This window comes from Zophobas morio, unplaced genomic scaffold (assembly GCF_036711695.1).
Source record: "Zophobas morio isolate AGI-343-1 ecotype UQ-CSIRO unplaced genomic scaffold, CSIRO_AGI_Zmor_V1 ptg000021l, whole genome shotgun sequence".
NCBI lineage: Eukaryota > Metazoa > Arthropoda > Insecta > Coleoptera > Tenebrionidae > Zophobas > Zophobas morio.
Window position 1 is genome coordinate 24,921,601 of NW_026972126.1, and position 17,894 is coordinate 24,939,494.

General features: G+C 37.6%; 1 long non-coding RNA gene across 1 annotated transcript in view; it reads left to right on the plus strand.

Annotated features, from left to right (window-relative positions):
• The window catches only part of LOC135133320 (uncharacterized), a 68,855-nt gene that overhangs the window by 38,364 nt on the left and 12,597 nt on the right, over positions 1 to 17,894 (plus strand). The window lies entirely within an intron of this gene.

The window sequence follows — 17,894 nt, forward strand, 5'->3', positions numbered from 1 at the left end:
GCAAAATCTATATTTTCTTACAAAAATTTACCATTTTAAACGTGTTTTAAGCTTCTAAGAATAAAAAATTCATCTTCATCACAAATGAGACGGGGTGGGTGGACGGGGTTTATATTTTGCTTTGTTTCTTAATATACGTAGTATTCTTTGGAGAATATGATACTCAAGACCATGTTTTCAATTTCTTGTAAAGAAATACGTATTTTGCAGTTAAGCTCCGCCCTATTGGTTCTTGGCGAATAAGAAAAAATCATCACAATTGAGATAGGGCGGGTGGGCGGGCTTATGTTTTGCCTTTGTATTTTAATATGTGTGAAGACTTCTTTTCAGAACATGAAACTTAAAGCCTGTTTAAAATCAAATGTATATAGAGAAATATCGATTTTGCAATTAGGCTCCACTCCGTAATTGCAAAATCCATGTTTTCTTGCAAAAATGTTAACCATCTTTTAAGTTTTTTTTGTGAAAAGATGGCTACATATAATAAGAAATAGAAGGCAAAATGTAGCCCCGCCCACCCGCCCTATCTCGAATGTGATGATTTTTTTTATTCATCGTGAGTCAAGAAGGCGGAGTTTAACTGCAAAATCCTTAATTTCTCTACGAGAAATTAAAAATATGTTTTTGAGTATCGTGTTATTAAAAAAATATTGTGTATATTAAGAAAAAATTAAAGACAAAAATTAAGCTCCACCCACACCTGCCCTAATCCAACTATTAATGAAGTTTTCATTTGTTAGCAGACCTAGGGGCGGAGTCTAATTGCAAAATCTATATTTCCTTACAAAAAGTTACCATTATAAACGTGTTTTAGGTTTCTAAGAATAAAAAAATCATCTCCATCACAAATGAGACGGGGTGGGTGGGCGGGGTTTATATTATGCTTTGTTTCTTAATATACGTAGTATTTTTTGAAGAATACGATACTCAAGACCATGTTTTCAATTTCTTGTAACGAAATAAGTATTTTGCAGTTAAGCTCCGCCCTATTGGTTCTCGGCGAATAAGAAAAAATCATCACAATTGAGATAGGGCGGGTGGGCGGGCTTATGTTTTGACTTTGTATTTTAATACGTGTGAAGACTTCTTTTCACAACACGAAACTTAAAACATGTTTAAAATCAAATGTGTATAGGGAAATATCGATTTGGCAATTCGGCTCCACTCCGTAATTGCAAAATCCATGTTTTCTTGCAAAAATGTTAACCATGTTTTAAGTTTTTTTTTGTGCAAAGATGGCTACATATAATAAGAAATAAAAATTGGTCTAAAGAGTTTAGACAGTACTTCCCTCGCTGTCGGAAACTTGACGACTGCATGCCTATTGTGTTTTTTTTCTCATTACATTTTTGTAGTGGGAATTTAAAAAAAAATTGCGATGACGTCATCAACATTTTTGCAAGGACACGTATATCAGTTGGGATAGATGTAGTGTAATACTAAGAATAAAATTATTATATTCTCAAATTTTCGGGAAAATGAATTGGGTCATTTGAATATTGATTTGTAATAATCAATAAAATAACGAAACAATTTACTCACGTATACCTACGTATCAGAGGCAACTAAAAATCGTGTATGTATAAAAATTGTTAATTTAAGATGACAGGCGTAACAGCATACGTGAGAGCCAAACACAAAAACTGTAAACAAAACGACCGTCGGTTTTATTGCTTCGACTTCCGCTTATTATATAAAACATTGGGTTTTATTTTAATTCTTGACGGTGAAATTCACAATTGGTTGATTATAAACATGTCTATTTCGCATTCGCGGAACCAAGTGACCGCATAAAACAAATGCAGATCTGTAACGTTAAAATCGATGTAAATAAGCGTGCTACCCTTATGTTTCAACCGAGTTTTTCCTTTAACAAATTTTGTGTCTACCAAATTGGGTTGGTTGGGGTGTAATACTAATAATAAGTGTTGCCTTTAATTTAATCAATAAAATAAATTGACTTCATTAATTTTTTTGAACCACCTCTTAAGAAAATCTAAAAAATATGAATGGAATGATAAATCACAAGTACAAACTCATCATATTTTTTGCATTTTAGATAGGATTTATTCAGCAAAATTTAAGGGTGACGTCATCAATTTTTTTAGGAGGGATGAACAAATACATTTTGAACAAAAGTTTACCATGCTTATAATAACTTTAAAATATTCCCAAGATTTCAAAGCATTCGGTTTTGTAATTCCTGATTAAATCGATAAAATAAATTCACGCCTTCATTAATTTTTTTCAGTCACCCTGCATATGCAAATCCAAAAATATGAATGGAATGATAAATCACAAGTACAGACTCATCATATTTTGTACATTTTAGATGCGATTTATTCGGAAAACTTTTGAGCTGACGTCATCAGTTTTTTGTAGAAGATAACCAAATATATTTTGACTAAAAATTTATTATGCTCTTTATAACCTTAAAACATCTGCAAGATTTCAAAGCATTCGGTTTTGTAGTTCCTGATTAAATCAATAAAATAAATTTACGCATTCATTAATTTTTTTGAGTCACTCTGTATATGCAAATCCAAAAAATATGAATGGAGTGATAAATGACAAGTACAGGCTCATCATATTTTGTACATTTTAGATATGATTTATTCGGCAAACTTTCGAGCTGACGTCATCAAGTTTTTGGAGGGGATAAGCAAATATATTTTGACTAAACATTTATTATGCTCTTTATGACCTTAAAACATCTGCAAGATTTCAGAGCATTCGGTTTTGTAGTTCCTGATTAAATCAATAAAATATATTTACGCATTCATTAATTTTTTTGAGTCACCCTGTATATGCAAATCCAAAAAATATTAATGGAGTGATAGTTCACAAGTACAGACTCATCATATTTTGTACATTTTAGATATGATTTATTCCACAAACTTTTGAGCTGACGTCATCAAGTTTTTGGAGGGGATAAGCAAATATTTTTTGACTAAAGATTTATGATGCTCTTTATAGCCTTAAAACATCTGCAACATTTCAAAGCATTCTGGTTAGCAGATTAAAAATTAAATTTCAAAATGTTGTTTTATAATTTTGATTTTTTTTCCAAAAATCTGGACGTTTCGGGTGAAAAGTCGATTCAGAGTTGTAAACTACATGTGTAGGACTATGTTATTTTATACAAATGAAAACCCATTTACTATGTACAATTTTGAAGTGACGTCATCGCTTTAGTGGTGGGGATGATTCGACAAATTTTGGTTAGCGTTTTACCATCTACATGATATTCTTAATATAAGTACAAAATTTCACAACAATCGGTCGAGTACTTTCGGAGATTATCTGTCTAATAAAAATCCGTGACAACAGACGGACAGACGGACAGACGGACAGACGGACAGACGGACAGACGGACAGACGGACAGACGGACAGACAGACGGAAATGGGAGACCTATTTCTTCGTCTTCTAGGGGTCATGAAAGATCGAGAAAACGTAAAAGTAGAGAGTCGGCCGACGGACTCGATTACAATACTTCCTTTGCTTACGCTCGGGAAGTAAAAAACAAAATGTAGCCCGCCCACCCGCCCTATCTCGATTGTGATGGTTTTTTTATTCGTCGTGAGCCAAGAAGGAGGAGTTTAACTGCAAAATCCTTATTTCTCTACGATAAATTAAAAATATGTTTTTGAGTATCGTGTTATTAAAAAAATATTGTGTATATTAAGAAAAAATTAAAGACAAACATTAAGCTCCACCCACGCCTGCCCTAATCCAACTATTAATGAAGTTTTCATTTGTTGGCAGACCTAGGGGCGGAGCCTAATTGCAAAATCTATATTTCCTTACAAAAATTTACCATTTTAAACGTGTTTTAAGTTTCTAAGAATAAAAAATTCATCACAACTGAGATGGGGTGGGTGGGGCTGGGTTTATATTTTGCTTTGTTTCTTAATATACGTAGTATTCTTTGGACAATACGATACTCAAGACTATGTTTTCAATTTCTTGTAACGTAATAACGATTTTGCAGTTAAGCTCCGCCCTATTGGTTCTCGGCGAATAAGAAAAAATCATCACAATTGAGATAGGGCGGGTGGGCGGGCTTATATTTTGCCTTTGTATTTTAATATGTGTGAAGACTTCTTTTCACAACACGAAACTTAAAACATGTTTAAAATCAAATGTGTGTAGGGAAATATCGATTTTGCAATTAGGCTCCACTCCGTAATTGCAAAATCCATGTTTTCTTGCAAAAATGTTAACCATGTTTTAAGTTTTTTTTTTTGAAAAGATGGCTACATATAATAAGAATTAGAAGGCAAAATGTAGCCCTGCCCACCCGCCCTATCTCGATTGTGATGAATTTTTTTATTCATCGTGAGTCAAGAAGGCGGAGTTTAACTGCAAAATCCTTATTTCTCTACGATAAATTAAAAATATGTTTTTGAGTATCGTGTTATTAAAAAAATATTGTGTATATTAAGAAAAAATTAAAGAGAAAGATTAAGCCACACCTGCCCTAATCCAACTATTAATGAAGTTTGCATTTGTTGGCAGACCTAGGGGCGGAGCCTAATTGCAAAATCTATGTTTCCTTACAAAAAATTACCATTATAAACATGTTTTAAGTTTCTAAGAATAAAAAAATCATCTTCATCACAATTGAGATAGGGTGGGTGGGCAGAGTTTATATTATGCTTTGTTTCTTAATATACGTAGTATTTTTTGAAGAATACGATACTCAAGACCATGTTTTCAATTTCTTGTAACGAAATAAGTATTTTGCAGTTAAGCTCCGCCCTATTGGTTCTCGGCGAATAAGAAAAAATCATCACAATTGAGATAGGGCGGGTGGGCGGTCTTATATCTTGCCTTTGTATTTTAATATGTGTGAAGACTTCTTTTCACAACACGAAAATTAAAATCTCTTTAAAATCAAATGTGTATAGGGAAATATCGATTTTGCAAATAGGCTCCACTCCGTAATTGCAAAATCCATGTTTTCTTGCAAAAATGTTAACCATGTTTTAAGTTTCTTTTTGTGAAAAAATGGCTACATATATTAAGAAAAAAAAAAGGCAAAATGTAGCCCCGCCCACCCGCCCTATCTCGATTGTGATGATTTTTTTTATTCGTCGTGAACCAAGAAGGAGGAGTTTAACTGCAAAATTCTTATTTCTCTACGAGAAATTAAAAATATGTTTTTGAGTATCGTGTTATTAAAAAAATATTGTGTATATTAAGAAAAAATTAAAGAGAAAGATTAAGTCACACCTGCCCTAATCCAACTATTAATGAAGTTTTCATTTGTTGGCAGACCTAGGGGCGGAGCCTAATTGCAAAATCTATGTTTCCTTACAAAAAATTACCATTATAAACATGTTTTAAGTTTCTAAGAATAAAAAAATCATCTTCATCACAATTGAGATAGGGTGGGTGGGCGGGGTTTATATTTTGATTTGTTTCTTAATATACGTAGTATTTTTTGAAGAATACGATACTCAAGACCATGTTTTCAATTTCTTGTAACGAAATAAGTATTTTGCAGTTAAGCTCCGCCCTATTGGTTCTCGACGAATAAGAAAAAATCATCACAATTGAGATAGGGCGGGTGGGCGGGCTTATATTTTGCCTTTGTATTTTAATATGTGTGAAGACTTCTTTTCACAACACGAAACGTAAAAAATGTTTAAAATCAAATGTGTATAGGGAAATATCGATTTTGCAATTAGGCTCCATTCCGTAATTGCAAAATCCATGTTTTCTTGCAAAAATGTTAACCATGTTTTAAGTTTCTTTTTGTGAAAAAATGGCTACATATATTAAGAAAAAAAAAGGCAAAATGTAGCCCCGCCCACCCGCCCTATCTCGATTGTGATGATTTTTTTTATTCGTCGTGAGCCAAGAAGGCGGAGTTTAACTGCAAAATCCTTATTTCTCTACGAGAAATTAAAATAGTATATTATTAGCCAAGGTTGCAAGGCCAAGCATTCTAGACCGAGCGCAAATTAGAACCCGAGACGCGCAGCGTCGAGGGCTCTGAAGCGCGAGGTCTAGAAGTGGCTTTGCAACCGTGGTTAATATACTATTTTTTTCACTAGTAGACACCATAAGACAATAAATTGAAAAAATAAACGTTCAATTTTTTGACGCAACATGATTTTGTTTTGATTTCTAATCAAACTTAATCTAAATCTTCAACACAAAGAAAACCGTTTATACTTGTCGCTGAGTTAATCATTTTATCTTCTACCGTCTACCAACTATCATGCGTATACTCAAGTAATGTTTGTAGTACACATTTGTTCATTTTTTAAGAAATAATCACATCAAACATTGCGTACATAACCTCAATTTTTCTTTTTGAACCCGTGGTAGCAAAAGTTGAATTTGCTACCACTAAATGAGTCGACATTTGCATGGGTCCTGGCTGCTAGTGAAAAAATATGTTTTTGAGTATCGTGTTATTAAGAAAATATTGTGTATATTGAGAAAAAATTAAAGACAAAGATTAAGCTCCACCCACACCTGCCCTAATCCAACTATTAATGAAGTTTTCATTTGTTGGCAGACCTAGGGGCGGAGCCTAATTGCAAAATCTATGTTTCCTTACAAAAAATTACCATTATAAACATGTTTTAATTTTCTAAGAATAAAAAAATCATCTTCATCACAAATGAGACGGGGTGGGTGGGCGGGGTTTATATTTTAACTTTGTATTTTAATATGTGTAGACTTCTTGTCACAACACGAAACGTAAAACAGGATTAAAATGAAATGTGCATAGGGAAATATCGATTTTTCAATTAGGCTCCGAAAGACAAAATATAAGCCCCGCCCACCCACCCTATCTCAATTGTCATGATTTTTTCTTATTCGCCGAGAACCAGTAGGGCGGAGCTTAATTGTAAAATCCGCATTTTCTACGAGAAATTACCATGTGAAATTAATTCTTAAGTAATCGTGTTTTGCAAGTAAAATTAAATGTATATATTAATTAAAAAAGAAAACCAAAAGAGAAGCCCGACCCATCCGCCTGGAACTCAATCGTGATGAATTTTTCATTCGTTATCAGACCGAGGGGCGGAGCCTAATTGCAAAATCGATACTTTCCTACAAAGATTTATCATTTTAAACATCTTTTACCTTTTTGTTGTGAAAAGAAGACTACACATATTAAAAAAAATGAAGGTTTAGTGGAAACGGAAAAATGTCCCCCCTCCTGCAGGGATTTTCTTTCCAGTTGGCAGCACTGCCACTACCGCAATTTGATTGGTTGAAAACCAAATGTCAACCGCAACGTCAGCGGTTTTTTGGTATAAACCGTTCAGGATGTTTTTGACAAAAAATTTCAAGGCTCGCTTTTGTCTGAACGGTTAATAGAATCAATTGAGAAAATCTATGCGTTTTTTCTTCGTTAGTTGGCAGGCCCGATCCACAGCCCACTTCCTATTAAATCCATTTAGACGACGTCGCAAATCGGAAGTCATTTCCATTCCCGGTCGCCCGAAACAGCCAATATCTTAATAAAAATCAAGCGACGTTACCAACTTAATAAAAAGCAACGACTATTGGCTGGGGACAAACCTCGGCTCCGGACAAATACCAACCTAATACATATTTAACCGAATCCCTGCGGTCGGCGCATTACACGTGTTTTTTGGTTGAACGACGCCATCAATTAAACGTTCCCAACACGTCCTAATTCCCAGTTCGTTGTATAAATTTAATCAGTTGGCACGCTTGTCAGTCACGTGATTGAATAGACACAGGCTGGCAGCTTGATGGAACGTGCGTTTGACGAAATTAGCAGAAATTGTCCAGGGAGGGGGACGAATTTTATTGGTTGGCGTTCGATGACGTCGCTTACTATTTTTCAGCTACTCGAGTTTGGTGTGTAAATTAAAATAAACATTGGGAGCGAATTAAGCCAGTTCCCCTCCCAACCCTTTCGCTCTCCATCCATCTCCCCCTCCTCTCCCCATTCCCGTGACGTCATTAGTGGCCACTTTGTGGCAATCCTGGATTATTTACACGTTCCTCCCTAAATCCCCCGTCTCACTTCATTAGTTCGACTGGAATTACATCGTAAAGCTGCCAGAGCTCGCCCTCTTGATGAATTTATTCGGTTATGGGGGATGCGATGACACGTTTTGTACTGTTTTGGTACGTGATCGGGGTTCCGGAAAGCCCCCGCGACCACCGAACGGACGAACGAATGCGGTCTGAGGCGGAAAATAAAAAATAACACGAAATCGGCTTAGAAGAGAGCCTCTTCCACGAAGACGTACATCATCAAAGTGAGCCGGGGGCGGCCGGGAGGGGATTATGAATGATTCAGGGAAGAGCAGCTGCGAGTTCGGGGAAAACCGTGGGAGGATGCATTCCGGGAATTAGTTCGCAACTTCTAAATTGGAAAGAAGAAGAAGAAAAATGGCGAGGTTGAGTTTTTATTCAAAATGTCTGCGACTGAGTCCTGGACACCTTAGACACCCTAGAAAACTAGTTCGGATGAATGGGTTGTTCGACTAGTGCGTGGGCGGCGTCCGAATTGATTAAATCCGAAAAAAGCGATTGAAGCAGTCCGTCCCTGCCCGTAGCACCTGTAGATATCGGAAAAACTGCATCCGGTCGGGTGAATTCGCTTAATTTCGCGAAAGCGCCGCCCCGCCGTCACACCGAAAACCGCCGCCAGTCTGCAACCGGGCTCGGTCATAATCGCGTCCCCTGTCGCCGCCTCCGACCGCACTCCGACTTGTTGCAGAGCTGCGACGCACGTTTTTCGTCTGCGGGATGGGCCCGAGGCTGCGAGTGTTGATTAAGTAAAGTGGACGTTTCGAGCTTTATGCACCGTCGCCGTCAGAGTTAAGTGCCTCAGGGTTTTACGGAGGCTGTTTGGAACTGGGTCAGAGGTGGTCTGGACGTTTGGTGACAGGTTTGGTGGATGTTTGCAGGACCGGCACTATTTGTATTTGTGCTTTTTTGCCCGGAGGGGACGGAACACCAGTTGCTTTGGCGACGTTCGAGAGCTACACTGTAAATAATACAAAGTAATTACGCGGATTTATGGCAGTTTATTAGCTGTCAAGAAGTGGTAAACAAACAAGGGGGAATTAAAGCTCGGACGTCCCCAAAGCCGGTGTTTTCGAGCAGGCCAGATTCGTCTATTAAAAATGAAAGAGAAAAATTCGAAAAGCTTTGTGTCGTAATTTAAGAATTCAAAAGGAGCTAGACTTTTATTCGAATCAGATTAGGTCTAACGCGAAAAATTGATTTACACGGTTTTTATTTTGTACCAGCGACACGACTGTTTCCCATTACATGAGTATATTTTCCAATCACGTTTCTTGTCGATGCAGAATTCATGGAGTGTAAAAGGGCGCACGTATGGAATTTAACAGGTTGTTTTATGGCCGGACGCCAAATTGATTGCGGCCCTGTTTTATTAAGACGGAGTTTTAATCGAACGCAGGGAATCCCAAGCATTCGATGATTAAAATTTACATTGACTATTAATTCATGACTTCACACACAGACGGTGCCTCCAAAAATATCCGACTTCTTTCGAACTCATTAAACGGCGCTTTGGCGCCCTCGGAACAAATTCCGACGCTTCGTTTCATGAATAAACATTCTTTCATTATTTCGGGTTTGCGATGAATTTCATCGAACGGTTGGCGCCTTTTTGATGCTCCGGAAGGTGGCTGCGATGTGCTAAAGCCGGGTTTTAGCGTAAAAGTCTAAAAGCTTCGCGGCAGATGCGTTAGTAAAATTTTTATGAGGGGAGGCAGATGGAAAGATTTTTTCGGAGTGGTGGCTGAAGAATATTTTACGGAATCGGGGAGGTTCGAAAAAGTGGGGAAGTTCTGTAAGAGTCCGCGAAGGGCGAATTTGCACCCAGTATACACCTAAACAATCCGAAAAAACTAAAAAACTAAAATAGTTGGTTTTACTGGAGATGATCTACCTGATTCAGAAATTACGAAAACTGCTATGCTATATTTATTTCGTTTAAACATTTTTTCTTCGTTATTTGAAGAGATCCGTCGAGAATAAAAACAAATTCGTGATCCTGAGGAAATTTACGACAAGAAAAGGTCTTCTTTACGATATTTACTTTTTTTGCGAAAAATGGTGGTGGCGCCGGGAAAATAATATATTTTAAAATTATTTATTTCGACTATTTTAAAAAACTTCTGTATAAAATAAAAATGTTGTTTCTTTTATAGATTTGAACAATATAATTGGCCAGACAGCTACAACTTTTCGTGATCATTTCAAAAAACTTTAATTTTGTTTCATTTAAACATTTTTTTTCTTCATTATTTGAAAAGATTCGTTGAAAATAAAAACAAATTCGTGATCCTGAGGAAATTTACGACAAGAAAAGGTCTTCTTTACGATATTTATTTTTTAGCGAAAAATGGTGGAGGCGCCGGGAAAATAATGTATTTAACAATTATTTATTTCGACTATATTAAAAAACTTCTGTATAAAATAATATACTTTGGGAAAAATGTTGTTTCTTTTATAGATCTGAACAATATACTTAATTGGCCAGACAGCTACAAGTCCTGGTTAATTCAGCCTTTTTGTGATCATTTCAAAAAACTTTAATTTTGTTTCATTTAAACATTTTTTTTTTCATTATTTGAAAAGATTCGTTGAAAATAAAAACAAATTCGTGATCCTGAGGAAATTTACGACAAGAAAAGGTCTTCTTTACGATATTTAGTTTTTAGCGAAAAATGGTGGAGGCGCCGGGAAAATAATATATTTAAAAATTATTTATTTCGACTATTTTAAAAAACTTCTGTATAAAATAATATACTTTGGGAAAAATGTTGTTTCTTTTATAGATCTGAACAATATAATTGGCCAGACAACTACAAGTCCTAGTTAATTCAGCCTTTTCGTGATCATTTCAAAAAAAAAAAAATTTTGTTTCATTTAAACTTTTTTTTTTCTTCATAATTTGATAAGATCCGTTAAAAATAAAAACAAATTCGTGATCCTGAGGAAATTTATGACAAGAAAAGGCCTTTTTACAATCCTCTTTACGATTTTTAATTTTTTTAACAAAAATGGTGGATGCCCCGGGAAAATCATATATTTTTAAATTATTTATTCCGACTATTTAAAAAAAATACTTCTGTATGAAATACTATTGCGATATTTCAATGGGCGATTTTGGAAAAACGGTTGGAATTAGGAAAAAAACAAAAGAAAAATATAGAACGGGTGGGTGGGCGGGGCTACGTCTTACGTTTCACAGCAGTTTTTTATTAGAAAGCAATAATAGCCCCGCCCACCCTCCTTCCTCTTCATTCCAGTGACTACTCTTAATATTGTTCAGTCATTCACGACAATTAGTTTTATCTCAACGAGTACTCGCCCCACCCACCCGCCTTCTGTTTTCTTAGAGGGTATGTCATTTGGCAAAATCAGTCTTATCTCAGCAAGTACTAGCCCCGCCCACCCACCCTCTGTTTTCTTAAAAGATATGTTATCTGCAACAATCAGTTTTATCTTAGCAAGGACTAGCCCCGCCCCCCACCCTGTTCTCATTCTAACGACCTTTTTTACTATTCAGTATAAAATCCAGTTTTGATTCAGACAAATAAAATGAATCTGTGCAATAGAGGCGGGGTGGGTGGGTGGGGCTAAGTTTAGATTTTGCCTACAGTCTTTTATAAGAAAGCAGTAGCCCCGCCCACCCACCCCCTCTTCATTCCAGTGACTACTCTTAATATTGTTTAGTCATTCACGAAAATTAGTTTTATCTCAACAAATACTAGCCCCTCCCACCCGCCTCCTGTTTTCTTGCAGGCTATGTCATTTGCCACAATTAGTCTTATCTCAGCAAATACTAGCCCCGCCCACCCACCCTCTGTTTTCTTAGAAGGTACGTTATTTGCGACAATCAGTCTTATTTTAGCAGTTACAAGCCCCGCCCACCCACCTTGTTCCCATTCTGACGACCTTATTTCTATTCAGTATAAGATCCACTTTTGATTCAGACTAGATAAAATTAATCACTGAAATAGAGGCGGGGTGGGTGGGCGGGGTTAGTTATTATATGTTCTTTTGTAGAGTGGGAGTGGGAACTAATAGAACGTAGGCTGCTAAAAAAAGAAAAAGAAAGTGGTAATCGTAATTTTTTTCATGTACTATTTGCTATAAGATTTATTTCTTATTTCAGAGGAATAAAAAGAGAACGGGTGGGTGGGCGGGGCTAAGTTTAGATTTTGCCTACAGTCTTTTTAAAAGAAAGCAATAGCCCCTCCCACCCGCCCCCTCTTCATTCCAGTGACTACTCTCAATATTGTTCAGTCATTCACGAAAATTCGTTTTATCTTAACAAATACTAGCCCCCCCCCCCTGCTGTTGTCTTAGAGGGTATGTCATTTGCCAAAATCAGTCTTATCTCAACAAGTATTAACCCCGCCCACCCACCCTCTGTTCTCTTAGAAGATATGTTATCTGCAACAATCAGTTTTATCTTAGCAAGAACTAGCCCCGCCCCCCACCCTGTTCTCATTCTAACGGCCTTATTTCTATTCAGTATAAGATCCAGTTTTGATTCAGACTAGATAAAATGAATCACTGAAATAGAAGCAGGGTGGGTGGGCGGGGTTAGTTATTATGTATGCCTTTGTAGAGTGGGAATGGGAAGTAATAGAACGTAGGCTGCTAAAAAAAGAAAAAAAGTGCTAATCGAAACTTTTTCGATATACTATTTGCGATAAGATTTATTCCTTATTTCAGAAGAATAAAATTAGAGAACGGGTGGGTGGGCGGGGCTAAGTTTAGATTTTGCCTACAGTCTTTTTATAAGAAAGCAATAGCCCCGCCCACCTGCCCACTTTTCATTCCAGTGAAGATTCTTAATATTGTTCAGTCATTCACGAAAATTCGTTTTATCTCAAGAAATACTAGCCCTCCCCCCTCCTGTTGTCTTAGAGGGTATGTCATTTGCCAAAATCAGTCTTATCTCAACAAGTACTAGCCCCGCCCACCCACCCTCTGTTCTCTTAGAAGATATGTTATCTGCAACAATCAGTTTTATCTTAGCAAGGACTAGCCCCGCCCTCCATCCTGTTCTCATTCTAACGATCTTATTTCTATTCAGTATAGGATCCAGTTTTGATTCAGATTAGATAAAATGAATCACTGAAATAGAGGCGGGGTGGGTGGGCGGGGTTAGTTATTATATGTGCTTTTGTAGAGTGCGAATGGGAACTAATAGAACCCAGGCTATTACAAAAAGAAAAAAAGTGCTAATCGAAATTTTTTCGATATACTATAAGATTTATTCCTTATTTCAGAAGAATAAAATTAGAGAACGGGTGGGTGGGCGGGGCTAAGTTTAGGTTTTGCCTACAGTCTTTTTATAAGAAAACAATAGCCCCACCCACCCGTGTCCTCTTCATCCCAATGACTACTCTTAATATTGTTCATTCATTTACGAAAATTAGTTTTATCTCGACAAATACTAGCCCCTCCCACCCGCCTTCTGTTTTCTCAGAGTGTATATCATTTGCCAAAATCAGTCCTTTCTCAGCAAGTACTAGCCCCGCCCACCCACCCTCTGTTCTTTTAGAAGATATGTTATCTGCAACAATCAGTTTTATCTTAGCAAGAACTAGCCCCGCCCCCCACCCTGTTCTCATTCTAACGATCTTATTTCTATTCAGTATAAGATCCAGTTTTGATTCAGACTAGATAAAATGAATCACTGAAATAGCAGCAGGGTGGGTGGGCGGGGTTAGTTATTATGTATGCTTTTGTAGAGTGGGAATGGGAACTAATAGAACGTAGGCTGCTAAAAAAAGAAAAAAAGTGCTAATCGAAATTTTTTCGACATACTATTTGCGATAAGATTTATTTCTTATTTCAGAAGAATGAAATTAGAGAACGGGTGGGTGGGCGGGGCTAAGTTTAGATTTTGCCTACAGATTTGTATGAAAAAGCAGTAGCCCCGCCCACCCACCCCCTCTTCATTCCAGTGACCACTCTTAATATTGTTCAGTCATTCACGATAATTAGATTTATCTCAACGAATACTAGCCCCTCCCACCCGCCTTCAGTTTTCTCAGAGTGTATATCATTTGCCAAAATCAGTCTTATCTCAGCAAGTACTAGCCCCGCCCACCCACCCTCTGTTTTCTTAGAAGATATGTTATCTGCAACAATCAGTTTTATCTTAGCAAGGACTAGCCCCGTCCCCCACCCTGTTCTCATTCTAACGATCTTATTTCTATTCAATATAAGATCCACTTTTGATTCAGACTAGATAAAATTAATCACTGAAATAGAGGCGGGGTGGGTGGGCGGGTTTAATTATTATGTGTTATTTTGTAGGGTGGGAATGGGGACTAATAGAACGTACGCTTGTAAAAAAAGAAAAAAAAACTGCTAATCGTAATTTTTTCGATGTACTATTTGCTATAAGATTTATTTCTTATTTCACAAGAATGAAATTAGAGAACGGGTGGGTGGGCGGGGCTAAGTTTATATTTTGCCTACAGTTTTTTATGAGAAAGCAGTAGCCCCGTCCACCCACCCCCTCTTCATTCCAGTGACTACTCTTAATATTGTTCAGTCATTCACGACAATTAGTTTTATCTCAACAAATACTAGCCCCTCCGACCCGCCTTCTGTTTTCTTGCAGGCTATGTCATTTGCCACAATTAGTCTTATCTCAGCAAATACTAGCCCCGCCCACCCACCCTCTGTTTTCTTAGAAGGTACGTTATTTGCAACAATTAGTATTATCTTAGCAAGGATTAGCCCCGCCCCCACCCTCTTCTCATTCTAACGAACTTATTTCTATTCAATATAAGATCCACTTTTGATTCAAATTAGATAAAATTAATCACCGAAATAGAGGCGGGGTGGGTGGGCGGGGTTAACTATTATGTGGTCTTCTAGAGAGTGGGAATGGGAACTAATAGGACGTAAAATGTTTGAAATAGAAAAAAGCGCTAATCGTATTTTTTTCGGTATACTGTTTGCTATAAGATTAATTTCTTATTTCAGAAGAATAAAATTAGAGAACGGGTGGGTGGGCGGGGCTACGTTTAACTTTTTCTACTGTTTTTCATAAAAAAGCAATAGCCCCGCCCACCCACCCTCTGTTTTCTTAGAAGTTATGTTAATTGCAACAAGCAGTCTTATCTTAGCAAGGACTAGCCCCGCCCACCCACTCTTCATTGTCTTAGAGGGTATGTCATTTACTAAAATCAGTCTTATCTTAGTAATTGCTAGCCCCGCCTACCCAGCCTGTTCTTATTCTAACGAATCTTATTTCTGTTCAGTATAAGATCCATTTTTGATTTGGACTAGATAAAAATCACTGAAATAGAGGCGGGGTGGGGGGCGGGGTTAATTATTATGTGTTCTTATGAAGGGTGGGAATGGGAAGTACTCGTAATAGAACGTGCGCTTGTGAAAAAAGAAAAAAAGTGCTAATTGTAATTTTTTCGATGCACTATTTGCTATAAGATTTAGTTCTTATTTCCCAAGAGTAAAATTAGAGAACTGGTAACTAAAACGAGATAAAACTTTCCACCTATATCAAACTGTGAATCATAAATCCTACTACATCTGTTAATTTTGAAAGTCAGAAGCTTAGAAATGGAAAATATTGTAAGATCACTCTGAAAAAAATTTTTATTCGGTGAGTTTTTAGGAAATTATTGTCAATCAATTTTCATAGCCCGATAATGTCTATGGTTTAAAAAAATAGACGAAACTGTCGCATAAAAAGAGGGTGTGATCTCATTTTAATTGTCCATAATGGCAAAAAACCTTTTCCAACATTACCCAAAATCAGATTTTTTTTTGGAAATTAAAAATGCAATCTTCAAAGTCTCTGAAAACAGAGTCAAATTAATTTTGAGAACAAGATCGTCAATGACATCCTACACAAACCGGAACTTTTTAACGCGATTTAGGCGTTACATTTGACAATATTGACAACTCGAGAATTAAAAATTGTTTTGAAAAACCAAAAAAAAAACTAAAAATCTCCAAATTTCACAAGCTTTATATTTTTTCGTGCAGTTGTGAGAGGTCAAGGAAATTTAAGTCAACCATCTAGCATAATTATTTTTTTTATATATTCTGATAATAATAATAATAAACTCCACCCCCGCTCTGCAGTCTTTCCGCTGATTTTATAATCGTCAAGTCCACTCAATTCCGTCTCGCTTCAGCTCAAGCCAGCGAAAAGGACAATCAAATTTTATCAATATAACAGCCCAGTTAGCCTTTTCTGCGAGGCGAAAGCCAACTTAACAACAAAGCTTAATAACTCCTTCCGATCTAATCTCATTAGCCAGAAAATTTCGCCAGTCCTGCCCTTTAAAAAAAAATCTTCATTGTTCGAGTCCGTTCACACTCTTATCTCAATCTTGCGTAATCGCCCGACTTATTCCTCACTCACGCAACCCTCAAGTGCAACGCCGCCATAAACTCGCCCCTTAAAGCCGTGCTTAACATTTGCTAAATCTCTTTATTCTGTAGCAAGCGTAACGTAAACACTCTTTCGTTAAATTTTCAGTCGCCCGGTCTTTCATAAAAGAACTCTCGGTGTCAGAAACACCACTTCTTTACTTTTACATGAAGGCGACCCGGATATTGCCGTGCAAAAGGCTCGATGCGATTCCGGCCAAATAATACATCATGGGTTGACGTCTCTTCCGGATAAACCGGAACCGAGTCATAATTAAAAGAAGGCCACTTATTTCGAAGGGATGATGAATATTCAGGGTGGGTGATAACCGGAAGCGGTTATAACGACTTGGGGGTTTTGTGAAGATAGGTGGCGCTGCGTGTTGCCGCTGACCGACGCGGGGGGTCCGCAGGGGTTTATAGCCCTTGAGAAAGGGCGCGGTCAGCCTTTTTTAAGCAAAATGATCGTAGGTAGCTTGATATAGACAAGGCTACTAAATCATTCATCAAGGCTACGAGCCGCACTCAGCGGCAAAGTCAATGATTTTAAGCTATCGATTTTAAAATTACCACAACAAACAAAGCTACTTATGTTTATTGAGCAGAATACCCTCTTTACCATTAATCCATATTAGAACGTACCGTCATGGACGATATAATATCGTCGGCCGTAATGTAATTTTGATACTTCGCTCCACCTGTTCTTTTGTTAGACACGCCATCTACGCTGACATATTTACGACTTCTCCCTTAACTCGGAATTAAACCGCCGCAGAACAACGTAATTTGTTGCCTCGGCGAGAAGAATCAATCAAGTAAAATTTTTATGGGGTCCATTTTTGCCGGCTTGAGGCGACGCGCCAACCCCATTACGCTGTCAATATTTCGTTCGGACAAAGCCTGAGACCTCGTTCGATAATCCGACCGCAAAACGGTAGTCTAATGCATAAATTAGCGACCGGCAACTCGAATTCTTAAAGTACGCATTCGACATGCATTATTTGCGACGTCGCAAGTCTTCCCACGTCCCCCAGGCGACCTGCCCCAGGTGCCTCCCTACGTGCCTCATTTCCGGCACGTTTTTCGTCGCGGAGGTGAAGTGAGAACACACGTACATGTCGTTGCGGCATAAATAACCCTTCAAAGGGGCGCGAACAGCCCGGGGACGATATCGATTTAGTTATTAGCGAAGTGCCGCCGGTCCACTTTATGCTGTCCTCTATCGAACTGTTATGGTATCGGTTTGGACGTTTATCGGAACTTTGGCCGAATTTGCGCTCGCGATTTAATTGCGGCACGTAAATTCTACGCCGACTTGTTTACCGACGTTTCACCTTTTTAACCCTGTAAATGCCGATTAAAACGGTAAATTTCACTTTATTCCCCGATTTGTTGTGACGATAGGTCAGTGGAATTGTTTGCATGTCACAGCGGTTCGTGTCGATGGGGACCCGATGGTATCGCCTCCAAATA